Source organism: Coregonus clupeaformis, chromosome 29 (genome assembly GCF_020615455.1).
Source record: "Coregonus clupeaformis isolate EN_2021a chromosome 29, ASM2061545v1, whole genome shotgun sequence".
Classification (NCBI taxonomy): Eukaryota; Metazoa; Chordata; class Actinopteri; order Salmoniformes; family Salmonidae; genus Coregonus; species Coregonus clupeaformis.
The window spans coordinates 33901487-33920156 of NC_059220.1; the positions used below are offsets into that span (position 1 = coordinate 33901487).

At 43.3% G+C, this 18670-nt stretch overlaps 1 protein-coding gene across 1 annotated transcript in view; it reads left to right on the forward strand.

Annotated features, from left to right (window-relative positions):
• The first annotated feature begins 4849 nt into the window (after nt 1-4849).
• The window catches only part of greb1 (growth regulating estrogen receptor binding 1), a 48430-nt gene continuing 34609 nt past the window's right edge, over nt 4850-18670 (forward strand). Inside the window, exon 1 of the mRNA XM_045209168.1 lies at nt 4850-4967. The gene's annotated coding sequence lies outside the window, so the exon portion shown is untranslated. The remainder of the gene's footprint in view (nt 4968-18670) is intronic.

The window sequence follows — 18670 nt, forward strand, 5'->3', positions numbered from 1 at the left end:
TAGCGATTCGCAGTAAAGACATCCTAAATGCCCCCAGCCTTGAGATGTGAGCTAAACAGCGCACTTGCACTTGATATGCGTTTTTAGGCTATGAATGAGAAAGTTACCTTGTCATTTCAAAACGTTTAGCTCAGTTGTACTGTGTGCTGCTTTGCGATCTATTAACAGCAAAGGTTGCATTAAATAGGCGAAATATTTTTTGCATGATGCATTTGGCGATGTTCAATTCCTTCGCACATAACATATAAACAAAAGCATTCACTGTAAAAGTGTATACATGTAGGCCCTTCATATATAGGCTATGGACAGCACTTCCTTCAATTTATTGAATCAGTTATTGTTTTCATGCTCAAACCGCGAGCAGCATCTTTCAAACTCCGACATTTCTCTCTAAACGATTCGAACGGGACTAAATTGACAAGACGTTGTGTTTTGTGCCCGACCTCCCCCAGTAAAACGAATCCCATCTGAATAGGGTTTATATAGAACTCAGAGATGGCCTACAGGCCAATGCAGCAGTAGGCCTATAATTTCCATGTCAACTAAGTAAAATAGCAGACAAATAAAAACAGCAGAAAATATCCTGATGAAAATGTGGGTTATTTTGATCACATTCAACCCTCTACTCCGCCTGTCTGCCTCCCTTTCTATCTGTCTTGACTTGAGCTGTTGCTAGCGAACTTGCAACATACATTACCATGTAGTTTACCAATAAAATGGTCCGATGGTGAAGTGGACATACTCTGTATTCATATTCCCGAAAGAAAGAAATGATCTCACTACAATACATTTTAATAGAAAGTTAGCCTAATTAAATAAGACGGCCACCAGGCCAAACTGAGCAATCAGGGGAGAAGGGCCTTGGTCAGGGAGGTGACCAAGAACCCGATGGTCACTCTGACAGAGCTCCAGAGTTCCTCTGTGGAGATGGGAGAACCTTCCAGAAGGACAACTATCTCTGCAGCTCTCCACCAATCAGGCTTTTATGACAGAGTGGCCAGACGGAAGCCACTCCTCAATAAAAGGCACATGACAGCCCACTTGGAGTTTGCCAAAAGGCACCTAAAGACTCTCAGACCATGAGAAACAAGATTGTCTGGTCTGATGAAACCAAGATTGAACTCTTTGGCCTGAATGCCAAGCGTCACGTCTGGAGGAAACCTGTCACGATCCCTACGGTGAAGCATGGTGGTGGCAGCATCATGCTGTGGGGATGTTTTTCAGCGGCAGGGAGACTAGTCACGATCGAGGGAAAGATGAACGGAGCAAAGTACAGAGAGATCCTTGATAAAAATCTGCTCCAGAGTGGTCAGGACCTCAGACTGGGGCGAAGGTTCACCTTCCAACAGGATAACGACCCTAAGCACACAGCCAAGACAATACAGGAGTGGCTTCGGGACAAGTCTCTGAATGTCCTTGAGTGGCCCAGCCAGAGCCCGGACTTGAACCCGATCGAACATCTCTGGAGAGACCTGCAAATAGCTGTGCAGCGACGCTCCCCATCATATTAGTGTGTGGCCCAAACTGTTCGGACGCTACAGACAGAAGTTGGCAGATATGCTGTACCGACTTCAGAGGAGTTCCAAGCAAAACGGAGAGCAGCATCGTGTTCCTGAAAGTCTCATCTTTCCATAGAAAGCTTGTTGTGTGCAACAGGGAGTGGCAATTGAATGCAAGTGTAAAGGGTGTCACACTGCTTGCTTAGCAAGTACAACTTCCTCCCGATTCGGTCAATACCTAGCGCAAACTCTGGACCTCTGCCTTGCTATCACATATGACAGCCCTCCTGAAGCATCTTAGCAGTCGGCGCCATGTGAAAAGCTAGCTATTCGCTGGCACAAGTGGGGACACTTCAGGCTGAGGAGTACGTTTCACACATCCCCATGTCCTACACAATCTTCACACATTTTTTTTTTAATGTTCAAACATTTTAGCCTATCTATTTATGGGTAAGAGGGTTGACGTGTTATGCTCGACCCACTCAGTTTTCCACCACAAAACACCAGAACATTGCCAAAAAGAGTAGAACCAGCTCACCTGCTTTTACATTTAGATTTTACTATTAGTTGTTCAATGTTTATTTTTTGGGGGAAAAGGAACAGTTTCACCATATGAAAATGAGAGTTTAGTTCACGTAAAAGGGTTGACCTTAAAATGAGGGACAGGTTGTTGTTTTTTCCTTAAAATTAATCACTAATCGCATGAAATAAATAATAATCTTCAGATATTACTTTGTCAAAGCAACAGCATAACTAGGTCTTTACAATGATGGTGAAAACATGGAGACATTTTGGGGTTAGGTTGGTTAGAATCTTCAGAGAAGTCACAGAGGGTGCACAGAGGGAAATGTCAAAATGCTGAATTTTGACACATTAGCAAGTCTTTATTCATATGACAAATTGGATTTATTAAAAATATCCATGAAAGCTGGTTAGGCTGTTTGAGAAGGTTTGAATCCTAAGCAACCGGCATACACATTGTTTGAAGTACAATAGACCAACATAGCTACTCTAGTAGGTCAAAGCCGTGTGCTAGAAAACCTTGGTAGAGCATGGGTGGAGTAGGCCTTGTGGTGCTCATTAATTTTCCAATGTCTACTTCTCGCTTAAAAAGTAGTTTTTTGTTTTTAATATGTTAATAGACCAATAACAAAGAGAGTTTTCCCTCCTCCCATTAGGCTCCTCCAATTAGGCCCCTCTCTCATACCACTCCGTGAGAGTCTTAGCAACATTCTTGCTAGAGAAATTGCATTTAGCTAAGAAGCTATTTTTGTTTATTTTTGACCATTTTAATTTATTACAATCACAGTAAGGTACTTAATTGTTGCCCAGAAATGATTTGATATTACATTTACATTTGACATTTTAGTCATTTAGCAGAAGCTCTTATCCAGAGCGACTTACAGTTAGTGAGTGCATACATTATTTTTGTATTTTTCATACTGGCCCCCCATTTCTATCTATTGAGATAGAAATGGCTGCATTGGACCATCAACTGTTTAAAATGAAAATGTTGAAAAAACAGCGCAAACACAGTTTGATCGAGATTCAAAACATTTCATCTTGCTGTTTTATTTAATTGGCCTTTTTGAATAGAAACAGTGATATTCGATTGCAGAACGCACATGTCATGTGCTATTAAAGCCTATGTGGGCCTACCTGTATAAGGCGGTGCTGTAGTTCTGACGGACATCCAGGAGATGGCGGCAGCGCATCACATAGAGAAAATACCAACTATCACTTCCAACTGGGGAGTGAGAGGACGACTTCGAATACTATTTTTTTTTCATCAAGGTAGCCTAAGCATTTTTATGGTTATGTTATTTTTGGCATCTACCCTTCACCTCTGACTATGGCGGTAACATGGGCTAGGCTATTGTATAGGTTAGCCTACCTCATAATTTACCAGAATGTAGCCTATAATTAGCTTCTTATTGAATATCTACAAATAAAATATAGGTTGGTCAACAAGCACATAACATATAACATAGGTATATATGTAGAATATATATTTAAGCAATAATGCCCGAGGGGGTGTGGTATATGGCCAATATACCACAGCTATACCACAGCTTCTACCCCCAAGCCATAAGACTCCTGAACAGCTAATCATGGCTACCCGGACTATTTGCACTGCCCCCCCACCCCCATCCTTTTTTACGCTGCTGCTACTCTGTTAAGTATTTATGCATAGTCACTTTAACTCTACCCACATGTACATATTACCTCAACTACCTCAACTAGCCGGTGCCCCCGCACATTGACTCTGCAACGGTACCCCCCTGTATAAAGGCACTGCATCGCAGTGCAAACTGTGCCACTAGAGATCCTGGTTCGAATCCAGGCTCTGTCGCAGCCGGCCGCGACCGGGAGACTCATGGGCGGTGCACAATTGGCCCAGCGTCGTCCAGGGTAGGGGAGGGAATGGCCGGCAGGGATGTAGCTCAGTTGATAGAGCATGGCGTTTGCAACGCCAGGGTTGTGGGTTCGATTCCCACGGGGGGCCAGTATTAAAAAAATAATAAAATAAAATAAAATAAATAAATTATTGTATTCACTAACTGTAAGTCGCTCTGGATAAGAGCGTCTGCTAAATGACTTAAATGTAAATGTAAATGTATAAATAGCCTCCCTACTGTCACTTTATTTTACTTCTGCTCTTTTTTTTCTCAACACTTTTTTTTGTTGTTGTTTTATTTTTACTTTATTTTGTTTAAAATAAATGCACTGTTGGTTAAGGGCTGTAAGTAAGCATTTCACTGTAATGTCTGCACCTGTTGTATTCGGCGCATGTGACCAATAACATTTGATTTGATTTGATTTGATAAGGACTGTTCATATGCACGATGCAGCGCTGAGTTCCTGGACACAGCCCTTAGCCGTGGTATATTGGCAATATACCACAAACCCTGAGGTGTCTTATTGCTATTATAAACTGGTTACCAATGTAATTAGAGCAGTAAAAATAAATGTTTTGTCATACCCTGTGGTATACAGTCTGATATACCATGGCTGTCAGCCAATCAGCATTCAGGGCTCGAACCACCCAGTTTATAATGTAAATTAGGATATGGTGCATGCGTCGAGTTCGTAGTAGACTATTTCCGTGAATTGTTTTGTGCAAGTATTAGACTGAAATCTTGCCTTCAAAAAATCTTACTCGATTCAAAGTGGTTTAGTCCATATTACCAAGGTCTCCTGTCTTGGAAGATACCACTGTCAGTGTGAAAGGGGGAGGAACATTTCCTTCAGGGGATCAGGGGATGACACGCGTGTCACTCAGTTTCCCTCGTAGCCTATCTCGCTGGACAGATTTCTCTTGCCTTGGTTTACTGACCAGATGACCGCCGTGCTGAACAGATGAACGCCGAGCGCACGGCTACTCGCGGATATATGGACCTAATAATTTAATGCTATCGCAACAAGTTGCTATTGTATTTTTACCCGCATTATCAGTTTGATTCACAGGTAAGTTGACTTGATATTTTATTAGTGTGTCTGTTGAACACGTCGATTCGCGTTAGAAATGCCACCCGTTTTTTTTGCTGCCAATATTCTGGACGGAGTGGGACCTTTCGGACACAGCTTGTGTCGTTGTCTGATCGTTGTCTGATCTGCAGAAATAGCGTATTGTGGTGCTGTTGTTACATTGTTGTAACAACAAGTATTGGTACAATATAACACGACTTTCGCTCTGAAGATCCGCCAAGTAAACAATTGGTGAGATCTGACGGGACTGCTATTGCATTTACCAGTCCATTTCAATTATATGTAGGAATTATAACAAGACGCACTACTAGCATACACAACATTTTCAATAGATATTATAATTTGAGAGATTTACAGAAGTATAGCCTATATTGACACTCCTATAGGCGACATATCTTCTTTGAAGCACAGATTTTGTTTTTGCCATGTTTAAAACTCAGAGCTGTTTTTAGAATTGTAGGCTACAATTGTCAGTCACCACAATTATCAGCAGTTGAATATCTGTGCCTTACATGTAGATCCCTTATTTGAATAGTAACTAAGATTTAGTAAGTATTCTAAGTTAAGTAGTAAGCAGAAATGAGTGAAATGCATCTCTGATGGGGGGGGGTGTAGACAACACAAGCTTCTTGTTTATCTCCTAGACTATTCTCAAGGCCAGAGTCTTGTATCTCCATCATACTGCTATGGACAGAGCTGTTGCTTCCAAAAATAGAATCACTACAGTAACAGGGAGATGAGGTCTGTTTTCATCATGCTAGGAAGGGAACCATCCAGTTACAGGAGAATATTAGGTGCCAAAGAAAGTAGGATGCTTGAATCATTCTTGAGAGGCTTAACAAGTCATATTTCTGTGCTAGAAGATAGATCAGCGCATCATCAGTGTTTGTTCTTGTGTTTGTTGTTGGTATTTATCGGTCATTCCAAAATGGAGATCCTGGAGTGGACATACTGTTCTGGTGGGTTATGGCTACCCTCTCGGATCCTGGTAAAGACAGGGTTGTGTTAGATGGTTTTGTCTATTTGGTGGATCACAAGGATTTTTTAAACCTCACTTTACTCTGGGCTGTGTCGCAGACAGCCTACACTCTTAGAAGTAAAGGTGCCTGGAAGAACCTTTCAGGTTGCCACACCAGCTGAACATTTCTAGTTAAAAATTGTTCCTTGAGGAACCCCTCTGAAAAGGGTCTTCGGGGAACCCCTGTGTAAAGGTTCAAACCGGAACCTTTTTGTGATGGGAGGAGTTACATTTTTAACCTTTTTAATAAGATATTGCATAGCCTATCAGATTGGAGCCGTAGCTTATTGGAGGCATGGCTTTCAGATAGTCCTTTTTGGACACTGTTAGTGTAAATGTCATTCCAGTTCATGTTAAGTTTGTACACTGCAAAAAAAAAATGTCCTTGAATATTTATAGCATTGTACATAGTCTAATATAATATTAATAATATTCACATTTCTGATGACATATAGTAATGAAGTGGGAACACTTTATTTGGATAGTCCATCTGTAGATGCTCTACAGGCTATCTACAGACTATCAGTAACATTTCAAGTATCTACTAACCCTAGCTCTAACCCTTATCCTAACCCTAAACTTAACCCTTACCTTTACCCTAACCCTAACCCTTATTCTAAACCTAACCCTAACCTTAGCAAACAGTTGCTTATCAACAGATAGTTTGTTGATAGTATGACCATCGGTAGAGCATCTACAGATGGACAATCCAGACTATCCAAATAAAGTGTGACCTAAAGCGGTAACTATTCCAACTTTGGGATTTACATAGGCTCTTGAGGAACTCATACACCTCTGTTAGCCTCACTGAAGCTAAAAAACTGTCCGTGTTCAACCTTAACATGTAATGACAATACAACAGAACAGATGAACAGGAATGACATGTACTCTAACGGGTGGCGAAAACAAAATCAATCTTAAAACGACACCCCTACAAAGCCACGCCTCCACTCCAGGGTTCCTCCAGGAACCTGTTGCTACATTGAACCATTAAAGGTTCCTCCATGAACCCCTCAACTAACTGAAGGTGCAAATATGAACCTTGAGGAACTCCAGGGTTCCTTGAGTCACCACTAATTTTAAGAGTGTAGTTGAGACAGAGCTATTGTGAGATAGTGGTAGAATTGTAATAGTCCAGGAGTTATTATGTATTTTGCAGGCCTACTGTATGTGTGATACTGAGGCGCAACTAGTCCTATTTACACTAGAGTGAGATTACAAACACTGATCGGGGGAAGGGAGAGAGAGAGAGTAGGAAAGAGGAGGGAGGGGGCAAGATGGTAGGAAAGGGAAGGTAAGAGGACGGGGAGAGAAGAGGCAGTGAAAAGAGAGCAAGAAGACAGTGGGTAAGAAAGGAGAAACAGAAAGAGAGAGAGAGAGAGAGACAGACAGACAGACAGACACAGACAGACAGACAGACAGACAGACAGACAGACAGACAGACAGACAGACAGAGAGAGAGAGACAGACAGAGAGAGAGACAGAGAGAGCAAGGAAGCAATGTACCGGTCTAGGACTAATGAGCTGTAGCAAAGATTCCATTACATGGTAATTACATAGTAAGTATCATTACTGTTTGATCTTTTTTCAAGATATAAAAACGCAACAGGTAGCTCAGAGAGAGTTGCCTCAGAGTTTTTCCCGGGAACAGAATCTAGTGTTCCAGCTCTCTATCCCATATTCCTTGTCTTATATTCCCTATTCCATATCCAAATCCCCCCTGGGCAGCTTGTGTCCCTGATTGGGCACATTGATCCAAGTAGCTATTGGGGAGACGGTGAAAGACAGTGTTTATTTACAGTCATTGATCAGTAAAGTTGTAGCATCTGCTAAACTGGACTCCCAATCCCATCTCACTGAGGGGTTAGCTTCAGATCATTCAGCTCCATTTCAAAGAACTGTCTGCTGCCACATTCACCATTCACACTGCTGACACCTCTCTCTCAACCAAAGAAAACACACGCGCGTTCACACACACACAAACACACAAAGAAACACATGCACACACACAAAGAAACACACACACACATACACAAAGAAACACACACACACATACACACACACGTACCAATACAGACACACAAAGAAACACACACACTCTCAAAGAACAAACATCTTCTAGTTCAGGCTTTTTTGAGAGGGAGCAGCTCTGAATGCATCTGGCTGTGCCTGTAATGTGGTCCTTTAGTGAGAGTGCAGGGGTGAGAGGTTAGGACTGTGTGTGTGTGTGAGTGTGTGAGTGTGTGTGTGTGTGAGTGTGTGAGTGTGAGCGAGCGTGCAGGGGTTAGAGGTTAGAGGCCTGAGGAGAATGGGTTGGTGGTATGTGGGCCAGTCCTGAGAGAACAACCCCTGGCTATCTTCCTGACCCTTGACCTTTTACCCCTGACCCCTGGAAGAGGCCTTTTGTGTCCACTGAGCCGACAGGACAGCAGAGGGACTGGTGTGTGCGTACGTGCATGCATACGCATGTGTGTGTGGAGGGGTTTTGGGGTCCCATCAAAGCCCTGCCCAAACATTGTTATCTGGACTCACCCTTTGACCCCTTGTCATGAGATGAGCCTTGTGGGAGGTCTTTGTGTGTGTGTGTGTGAATGTGTGTGTGTGTAATTTAGGCCCTGGTCTCCCCCTGTAGATGGATAATGTTTGTGTTTGCTCTTCTGACCTTCTCCCTCCCACACCACCAGTCTGCTAGCTCTGGTTTACTGGGTGTCTAAAGAAACACAAACACACATGTTCTTCTATTCTTGTGGGGACCTAAAATTAATTTCCATTCAAAATCCGAACCTCTAACCTTAAACCTAACCCTAAACCCAACTCCTAACCCTAAACCTAACCACTAATCCCTTACCCTTACCCTAACCCTAATTCTAACCCTAACCATAATTCTAAACCTAAGTTTAAAATAGCATTTGTCCTCATGGGGATGTGGGAAATGTCCCACGAGGGAGAATTTTCCTTGTTCTTCTATCCTTGTGGTGACTTTTGGGGATTTTAGGTCCCCACAAGGATAGAAGAAGCCCCCCCCCCCCCCACACACACACACACCTCAGGGCTAAAAGCCTCTAATGCTCTTCTCCTCCTCCCCTCTGCTCTTCAGAGGACCAATGAAAGTGCCTGGTCTCTGTGGTTGTTAATGTGAGAACACTCACAGTTCAGAGATCCCACACTGGCCCAGTCTACTCTCATCTATATGCTGCATTCTTAGCCTTTATTTAAACCAGGATATCCCATTGAGGGCATTGGATACCTCTTTTCCAAGGGACACTTGGGTCCATATCCACTAAGCAGCTCAGAGTAGGAGGGCTGATCTAGGATGTGTCCATATAATTGTATTCATTATGATCTAAAAGGCAAAACTGATCCTAGATCAGCACTCCTATTCCAAGACACTATCTGGATACGGGCCCTGACCAAGAAAGCAGCTCTAGTATAAAACACAGCCGGTCATAGCAAAGGCAGTACAGTATGAAGATATGCAGAAACTGCTTCTCCAATTGAAATCCCCGATCACTCTTGTAGGCGATGTCATGGCAACATTAGCTAGCAGAAACACGCCATCGGGTCTAATGGTCGTTTCGTGACAAACTGCGCATGTGCAGGTCGTCAATTGAAAGGCACTCCTTCGATATAAAGTTGTTTTCGACAAAAAGGAAAACGTGTCAGTTTGTCACTTTTACGAGGATGTAGTAATGACAGGTTTGCCTTTAGAATTTGGGATAATGAACAACTAAAGACACATTTTTCACTTCTCCCATTGACTTGCCAAACCCCAAATCCCGGTCTGGTATGTCAAGTCTGCTTTGCGACGCATTCATGGAAGTATCACGATGTTCCGCCTCAGTGTTTGAAAACTCTGTGGGCACACTACTAGGCATCTAGCCAAAACACTGTGGTCATAGGCTACGGTCAAGAAACAGGCAAAATACACATATTTCCTCTTCATGTCTTTTTTGCTAGCAGCCTCTTAGTTGAGGTTTAAAATGCTAATGGTGTGATATTTAAATGTGTTACCATAATAATACGTTTCAATACTAATACCTTTCGGTTGATGTGTCCTCCCGAGTGGCGCAGTGGTCTAAGGCACTGCATCGCAGTGCTAGCTGTGCCACTAGAGATCCTGGTTCGAATCCAGGCTCTGTCGTAGCCGGCCGCGACCGGGAGACCCATGGGGCGGCGCACAATTGGCCTAGTGTCGTCCAGGGTAGGGGAGGGAATGGCCGGCAGGGATGTAGCTCAGTTGGTAGAGCATGGCATTTGCAATGCCAGGGTTGTGGGTTCGATTCCAGTATAAAAAAAAAAAAATGTATGCACTCACTAACTGTAAGTCGCTCTGGATAAGAGCGTCTGCTAAATGACTAAAATGTAAAATGTATGTGGCACCGAGGATGAACAACAGAACATCCTTTTGACTTTCTTATGAATGTAATGGTAGCAAAGCATTAAGAGTGCTATCCATGTTTTAACTAACTGTGATTTTCAAATCTACCATATGGAGGGTGTTATGCCGTCAGTCAGTATTCAGTCGCTACTTCTGATAGACTGCACCTCTACTCTGGGATGTTTGATGTGAGGTTGAGATCAGTGGAAAAGCATATTTTTAAGCACTGTTTGACGTGGGGGGGTGTAGAGGCTCCTAAATACAAGACTGAAGTGTGTGTGTGAGAGGGGGGGTGGTGCTGCTGCTGCTCTCCACTGGGACAATAAAGAGGGGGGAGAGAGGGAGGAGATGGATGGGGGGTAGGATGAAAGAAACTGCCACATCCCTGTCAGGTGGTTAGGGGAGGGGGAGTTGGGGGCTTCTTAAGACCCCAAAGTGCCATCAGTGCACCTCTACTTTAACTCCTTCCTTCCCTCTCCTCTCTTCCTCTCCTTTTAAAACCCCTCTGTGATGATGACTTGTCTTGCTCTGGTCATTACGCTGTTTTGTCTTCCGTCTCTTCCTTTCCTCATAAACTGGATCAGTGTATTAACTGGCCCAGAAACTAGCATTAGGCATATATGTGTGTGTGTGTGTCACTGTGTGTGTGTGCATGCGTGTGTGTTTGTGTGTTTAGTCCAGGGATCATCAACTAGATTCAGCCGCGGGCCGATTTTTTTATTGAGCGGATGGTCGGGGGGCCGGAACATAATTCAAAAATAATTAGCTGACTGCAAATTGACCGCAAGATGCCCAAACAGATATAATATTTGACTAAAACATAATCATTTCAAACCTTGCTTACATTTGTATACGATCACGTGTCTCTCTATTATGTGTGGTAATAGTTGGCAACAGATTTCCAAAATTAAAGTCACTTTCCTGGTGTTTTTACAGTCTTTGATGTCCAACAATGAAAATTCAAAAAAATATCTATATATTTATACTTTTTTGCTCAGAAAACTTGGGGGGTGCCAAATATAGCCACTCCTGGGCCGCCAGTTGTGGAACCCTGGTATAGTCTTTCATCTTGCGCTTTCCCCACACCTTGCTCCATGACTGGAGTCAATAGCTCTGACTGCACTGTTTGTAGTGGTGTGAAGATAACACAGATGAAGACCTCCCAGCTTTCTTAGGGCATAGCCAATGTAACATTACAGAGCTGAGCTATCTAAGGGACCCAAACATGATATTTATGCATGGAACCAGGGGTGCAACTTTCACTGGGGACGGGGGGGACATGTACCCCCCACATTCTGAAATTGCATTTTCGTCCCCCCCGGTTTTATCATTAGAATGTGATTTTAAAAAATGAGGCAAAGATTTGACCATGCGGACGCCTCCGAGCGGTCGGGTAGGCTGTTTGAAGTGTTTATCCGACTGGATAATTTTTTTCAAATTATAATAATGATGTTCCCCCAACTTCTAAAAACAAACTTGCGCCCCTGCATGGAACATTCCATTGATATCAATACAAGGAGGAACAATCATAGCTTGCAAGTCCCAGGCACAACAATAGTTGAGAAAGGATTGGGCCCTGACTGTCGTTGCTGTAAGAGTGAAAGGTAGGCTAGCGTTAGCCGTAGCATTAGTTAGCATTACCAGTTAGCATTGGTGGCTTGGGTGGGATTCCTCTAGCAGTTGGTGGTCTGCTAATGAAAAGGCTCGCTTTTCGGATTAGGGGCTAAAGAACTGTGCTGAGATGATGAGTGTGTGTGTTTTTGTGTGTGTATGCATGTGTGTGTGTGTGTGTGTGTGTGTGTGTGTGTGTGTAGGCAGCATATGGACTGATTAGGGGGTTTAGAGTAGTGGGATTAAGTGGGATTGACCTAGTGTTGTGATGTGTGTTTCTCTGTCAGACAGCCTGACTATTTAGAGAGCAGATTCACGCTCAGTCACACTCACACCACTGTGCTGCTCACAAAGTCTTCAATTCACAAACCCCTCTATATACCAAGGCCTCAATGCATCTTAATGGGAATACAGTGCATTGCAAAAGTATTCATCACCCTTGGCATTTTTCCTATTTTGTTGCAACCTGTAATTTAAATTGATTTTTATTTGGATTTCATGTAATGGACATACACAAAATAGTCCAAATTGGTGAAGTGAAATGAAAAAAATAACTTGTTTCAAAAAATTATACCAAATAAATAACGGAAAAGTGGTGTGTGCATATGTATTCACCCCCTTTCCTATGAAGCCCCTAAATAAGATCTGGTGCAACAAATTACCTTCAGAAGTCACATAATTAGTTTAATAAAGTCCACCTGTGCAATCTAAGTGTCACATGATCTATCACATGATCTCAGTATATATACACCTGTTCTGAAAGGCCCCAGAGTCTGCAACACCACTAAGCAAGGGGCACCACCAAGCAAGCGGCACCATGAAGACCAAAGAGCTCTCCAAACAGGTCAGGGACAAAGTTGTGGAGAAGTACAGATCAGGGTTGGGTTATAAAAAAATATCAGAAACATTGAACATCCCACAGAGCACCATTAAATCCATTATTAAAAAAATTGAAATAATATGGCACCACAACAAACCTGCCAAGAGAAGGCCGCCAACCAAAACTCACAGACCAGGCAAGGATGGCATTAATCAAATATGCAACAAAGAGACCAAAGATAACCCTGAAGGAGCTGCAAAGCTCCACAGCGGAGATTGGAGTATCTGTCCATAGGACCACTTTAAGCCGTACACTCCACAGAGCTGGGCTTTACGGAAGAGTGGCCAGAAAAAAGCCATTGCTTAAAGAAAAAAATAAGCAAACACGTTTGGTGTTCGCCAAAAGGCATGTGGGAGACTCCCCAAACATATGGAAGAAGGTACTCTGGTCAGATGAGACTAAAATTGAGCTTTTTGGCCATCAAGGAAAACGCTATGTCTGGCGCAAACCCAACACCTCTCATCACCCCGAGAACACCATCCCCACAGTGAAGCATGGTGGTGGCAGCATCATGCTGTGGGGATGTTTTTCTTCGGCAGGGACTGGGAAACTGTTCAGAATTGAAGGAATGATGGAAAGCGCTAAATACAGGGAAATTCTCGAGGGAAACCTGTTTCAGTCCTCCAGAGATTTGAGACTGGGATGGAGGTTCACCTTCCAGTAGGACAATGACCCTAAGCATACTGCTAAAGCAACACTTGAGTGGTTTAAGGGGAAACATTTAAATGTCTTGGAATGGCCTAGTCAAAGCCCAGACCTCAATCCAATTGAGAATCTGTGGTATGACTTAAGAATTGCTGTACACCAGCGGAACCCATCCAACTTGAAGGAGCTTGAGCAGTTTTGCCTTGAAGAATGGGCAAAAATCCCAGTGACTAGATGTGCCAAGCTTATACATACATACCCCAAGAGACTTGCAGCTGTAATTGCTGCAAAAGGTGGCTCTACAAATTATTGACTTTGGGGGGGTGAATAGTTATGCACACTCAAGTTTTTTTTTTTGTCTTATTTCTTGTTTGTTTCACAAGAAAAAATATTTTGCATCTTCAAAGTGGTAGGCATGTTGTGTAAATCAAATGATACAAACCCCCCCAAAATCAATTTTAATTCAAGGTTATAAGGCAACAAAATAGGGAAAATGCCTAGGGGGTGAATACTTTCGCAGCCACTGAACTTCTACGTTTATTATACACACTCCTCTGTCATATTGTTGCCTCATGTTAACAGGGTGATTACAAGGATAGTTCACCCAAATTATGTTACTTACAATGAAAGCTCGCGTCGGCTTAAGACACTGGTGCTTGCCTATGGAGCAGAAAGGGGAACTGCCCCTTAACCTTCAGGCTATGCTCAAACCCTACACCAGGGTTCCCCAATTAGATTTCCAAAAGGGCCAAATTTGGTCAGGCATGCCAAGCCGAGGGCCAACATGACAGTTTTATGTTTTATCAATTTTCACTTCTATTGTGATTTTATAATTATTAGTAGTGGTGTTAGGAGTCACATAAGAGAAAAATGAAAAATACTAAATTAGTCCAAAACCAACTATTTAATTATGAAATGCCCCTGGAGCATATTCTGTGCAAACAGTCAGCAAACAAAAAGTCCAGCAAACACATTGGAGCATTGCAATATCTCTGGTGTTTTTAAAACGAGCTTGAGGAACCACGTTGATCCAAAAGTCACTCACCAGTGCATCCTTGTGTTGAGCTTTGAGCAAATCAGATGTTCCCCTCTCCATCTGAAGAGCAGCCTCATCTATGGAAGGCACCAGCTTTTTGGCCTCTGCAGTCCACTGGCCGTCAGCTGACACAGAAAACGGCTGTCTTACGAAGAGAAGGATGTCAGCTGAGAGTTTAGGGGAGCTTTCAAATCTTTCCTTGAAGTTTTCTGCCAGCCTGGACACAAAATCCTTCATTGCTGGATCTTCCTGCATTTTATTCTTCTCACAATGCTCACGCAGATGTGGAAAGTGCAACTTTCTCCCATGAATGTCTCTCTCCAGGAGGTGCAGCTTTGACCGGAAAGCTTCAATCGCCTCATACATGTCAGCAACAGTGTGGTTCTTGCCTTGTAGACGCAGGTTAAGGTGATTTAGATGAGACATGATGTCACACAAAAAAAGTAACATCTGATATCACCTTGTTGTCAGTTAAAAAGCTTTTTGGCTCTGCAGGCTGGATAAAAATGACACAAGTTCATCACGCAGGTCACACACCCTCTCCAACACACAGCCTTTGCTCAGCCAGCGAACATCATTGTGGAGCAAAAGATCCTTGTGTTCAGCTGACATTTCCCCGAGTAATGCTCTAAAAAGTCTGCAGCATCGGCGATGCTGCAGACTAGAGCTCTCACGGACAAAGTTAACTAGTCGAGTCACAGTATCCATGGTCTCTTTCTTTTTTCCACACAGTTTTGCGCACAAAACTGACTTGTGAATAATGCAGTGAAATGCCAGGAGTGCTGGGTTAACGGCAGAAAGCCTGCTTACCAAGCCCTGGCGGTGTCCCACCATTGACGGAGCCCCGTCGGTAACAACAGAGACAATTTTACTCACATCTAAGCCATTCCTTTTGAAGAACTGTGTCAGCTCGTTGAATAATATTTCCCCGGTTGTACGCCCGGGTAGAGAAATCAAGCACAGCAGCTCCTCCCGGAATGTCTTCCCATCAAAAAATCTTGCGAACACAGACAGCTGTTCCATGTCGGTTCGGTCACAAGACGAGTCTATTGCCAGTGAGAATGCTTTGGTTTTCCTCAAATCTGTGAGTAGACTGGAAAAACACTCCTCCGCTAAAACTTTGACTCTTCTGGTTGCCGTGTTAGCCGACAGCGGCACTTGCTTCAACAGCTCAACAACTTTTTTTTTTATTGGTTCCTCTTGGTTTAAAAGTTCGGCAGCCATGTCGATTACACATTGTTTAATTAACTCTGCATCGGCGAATGGCTTCTTAGCTCTTGCAAGCTTCCAAGAAACGTGTAATGAGGCAGCTGTTGCGCTCTCTTGTGCCGATGTTGTTTTACACATAGTTAAAACCGAGTGCTTGTATGACGTTAACATGCTTGCAATTTTTTGTTTGCGCTGGTCAGATTTTTCTGGGTAGTTTGCATTAAAACTGGCAGCATGAATAGAGTTAAAATGCCGCTTCAGATTGTCCGCTTTGATTACAGCTACAGTCTGCATGCATATTAAGCATGTGGGCTTAGCACTGTTGTGGTCCGGTAAAAAAAAGCAATACCTCTCAGTCCAGTAAGTTTTGAACTGACGGTTCTCCTGGTCTACCTTGCGTATCTTGGCGAATGCCATGTTGGTTTGACTGGATTTAATAATTTTTTGTGAGGAAGTGGTCAGTCCTTTTGATGAAAGAGGGTTAACTGGCGAGCGGCTGCGGCTACTGTGTGTGTGTGACACTACACTAGGTAGCTAGTCGAGTGGAGACGAGTATGCAAAGCGCGCGAAGCACGTCTTACGTATGCACGCGGTAAAGGCCACAGGTCAAGGTGTGGGATAATTTCAAAATAAAGCAGAGCCGCGGATATTAAATGTATGTTTATTATAACAGTGTGAGCCAGACATTTGGCTCTTGCGGGCCGGATGTGGCCCGCGGGCCGCTTATTGGGGTTGGCTGCCCTACACCCAACCCGAGCACTACATTCTGCCACCTCTGGTCTCTTGGCCATCCCACCCCTACGGGGGTCAGCTCCTGCTCAGCCCAGACAAAAGTATTCTCTATTCTGGCACCCCAATGGTGGAACAAGCTTCCCCCTAACATCAGGACAGCGGAGTCCCTGCCCATCTTTCGAAAACATCTGAAACCCTACCTCTTCAAAGAGTATCTTAAATAAGACATCATGAAATGTGTGGGGAAAAAATCTGCCTTTGTCTCTTCCTACTAGCACTGACTTTTCTGATAACTACTTTATTGAGGAAAAAAGTACTTATTATGACTGTGATATGTGGTTTTCCCACCTAGCTATCTTAAGATGAATGCACTAACTGTAAGTCGCTCTGGATAAGAGTGTCTGCTAAATGACTTAAATGTAAACATAAAAAGTATTGGCCATCAGAGATAGTACCCTACGGCCTACATTTTGCATTGTGCCTTCATCTGGAGTATGTGAGGTAGTGAAGGTTTGTGTGCTACTCTGTAATAGTGAGTGTATATTGTATAGGATTAGTATGTATGGTCAATGTTAGTGTGTGTATAGTGTAGTCTGTAGTGAATTGTAGTATACTGTAATAGTGACTGTGAGTGCTGGCCATGCTGTGTTTACCCACATTGCTGAGCTGAGCCACCATTGTGTGTGTCTCAGTGTGTGTGGTGGGGGTGAGCTGAGCCGAGCAGGCTGTTTAGGTCAGGGCGACCTGACTCTGTGACTGTGTAGCTGATTATTTTATGGAGGTGGAGATTGGACAGCCATCGCGCCAGAGTCTGCCATTGCTGCTGTGTGAGTGTGTGTATGTGTGTATGTGTGTGTGCCAGAATCAGTGTAAAGAACAGACTACTAAGCGAATATGTGCTGCTCACAACAAGATACACTACTTAATTTTCTCTTTCTGTATCGTGCTATTCTTCTTGCTTTTTCCCCCAATTTTCTCTCTCCCTACCTCTCTTTCTTCCCTGCAACCTGCCCTGTCTGGAACTACGAGGAGTAGCAGCGTAACCTACGTTGCTACCATGACAAAGACCAAAGCCGGCGGGAGTATCGTTGAGGACAGTGGTGTCTCTCTATCACAGGTGAAGGATTCTTTTAACGAGCAAAGAGAGTTCTACAAGAAGAATCTCCACATGAGCCCGGGACGAAGTCTGAGGACAAAGTGAAGGAAATTATCTCAAAGAAACTGAAGATGGACCACAGGAAGATTGAGGTGGAGCGTACCCACAGGACGAGAAATCCACCACTGGCCAAGGTGACAGGCTCAGGCTGATAGTGGTCAATTTCCCGAGGTTCAAGGACAAGGTAGCTGTTCTGGAAAGAGTCAAGAACTTGAGAGGACTATCCTGAAGCTTTGTGCCAGAAGAGAAGATCACTTATCCCAGCCATGAAAGCTGCCAGAGTGTGTGGGGACATTGCTTACATCCACTATGACAGGCTCATTGTCCACCCTCCCTCCCAAAAGCCTGGAAGAGATGAGAGAGCCAAGCATATGGGTTCATAGCTTCAACCCCGCAGCACACACACACACACTTACACACACCGACTGATTAATGGACTGTTGAATGTATATTTTTTCTCTTGCTTTGTTTGCCTTTTCCATATTATGTCTATCTCTGATAAGCTACCCAGGAAAGTGCTAACAGTCAGTATCTAAATAATATGTGTGAAATGCTTGATAGTGTAAATAGAGAGGTCTACTTTCTTGGGGACCTGAATATTGACTGGTTTTCATCTCACTGTAACCAATGCCTGCAATCTGGTTCAGGTTATTAATCAACCTACCAGGGTGTTTACAAACACTACAGGAACAAGATCATCCACATGTATTGATCACATTTGTACTAATACTGTAGAACTTTGTTCTAAATCTGTATGCATACCCATTGGATGCAGTGATCACAATGTAGTGGCTATATCCAGTAAAGCCAATGTTCCAAAAGCTGGGCCTAAAATAGTTTATAGGAGATCATAAAAAATATTTTGCTGTGACTTATGTGGATGATGTTAAAACATATTTGTTGGTCTGATGTGATTAATAAGGCACATCCAGACGCTGCACTTGATGAATTTATGAAATTGCTTCTTCCAATTATTGATAAACATGCACCTGTGAAGAAACTGACTGTTAGAACTGT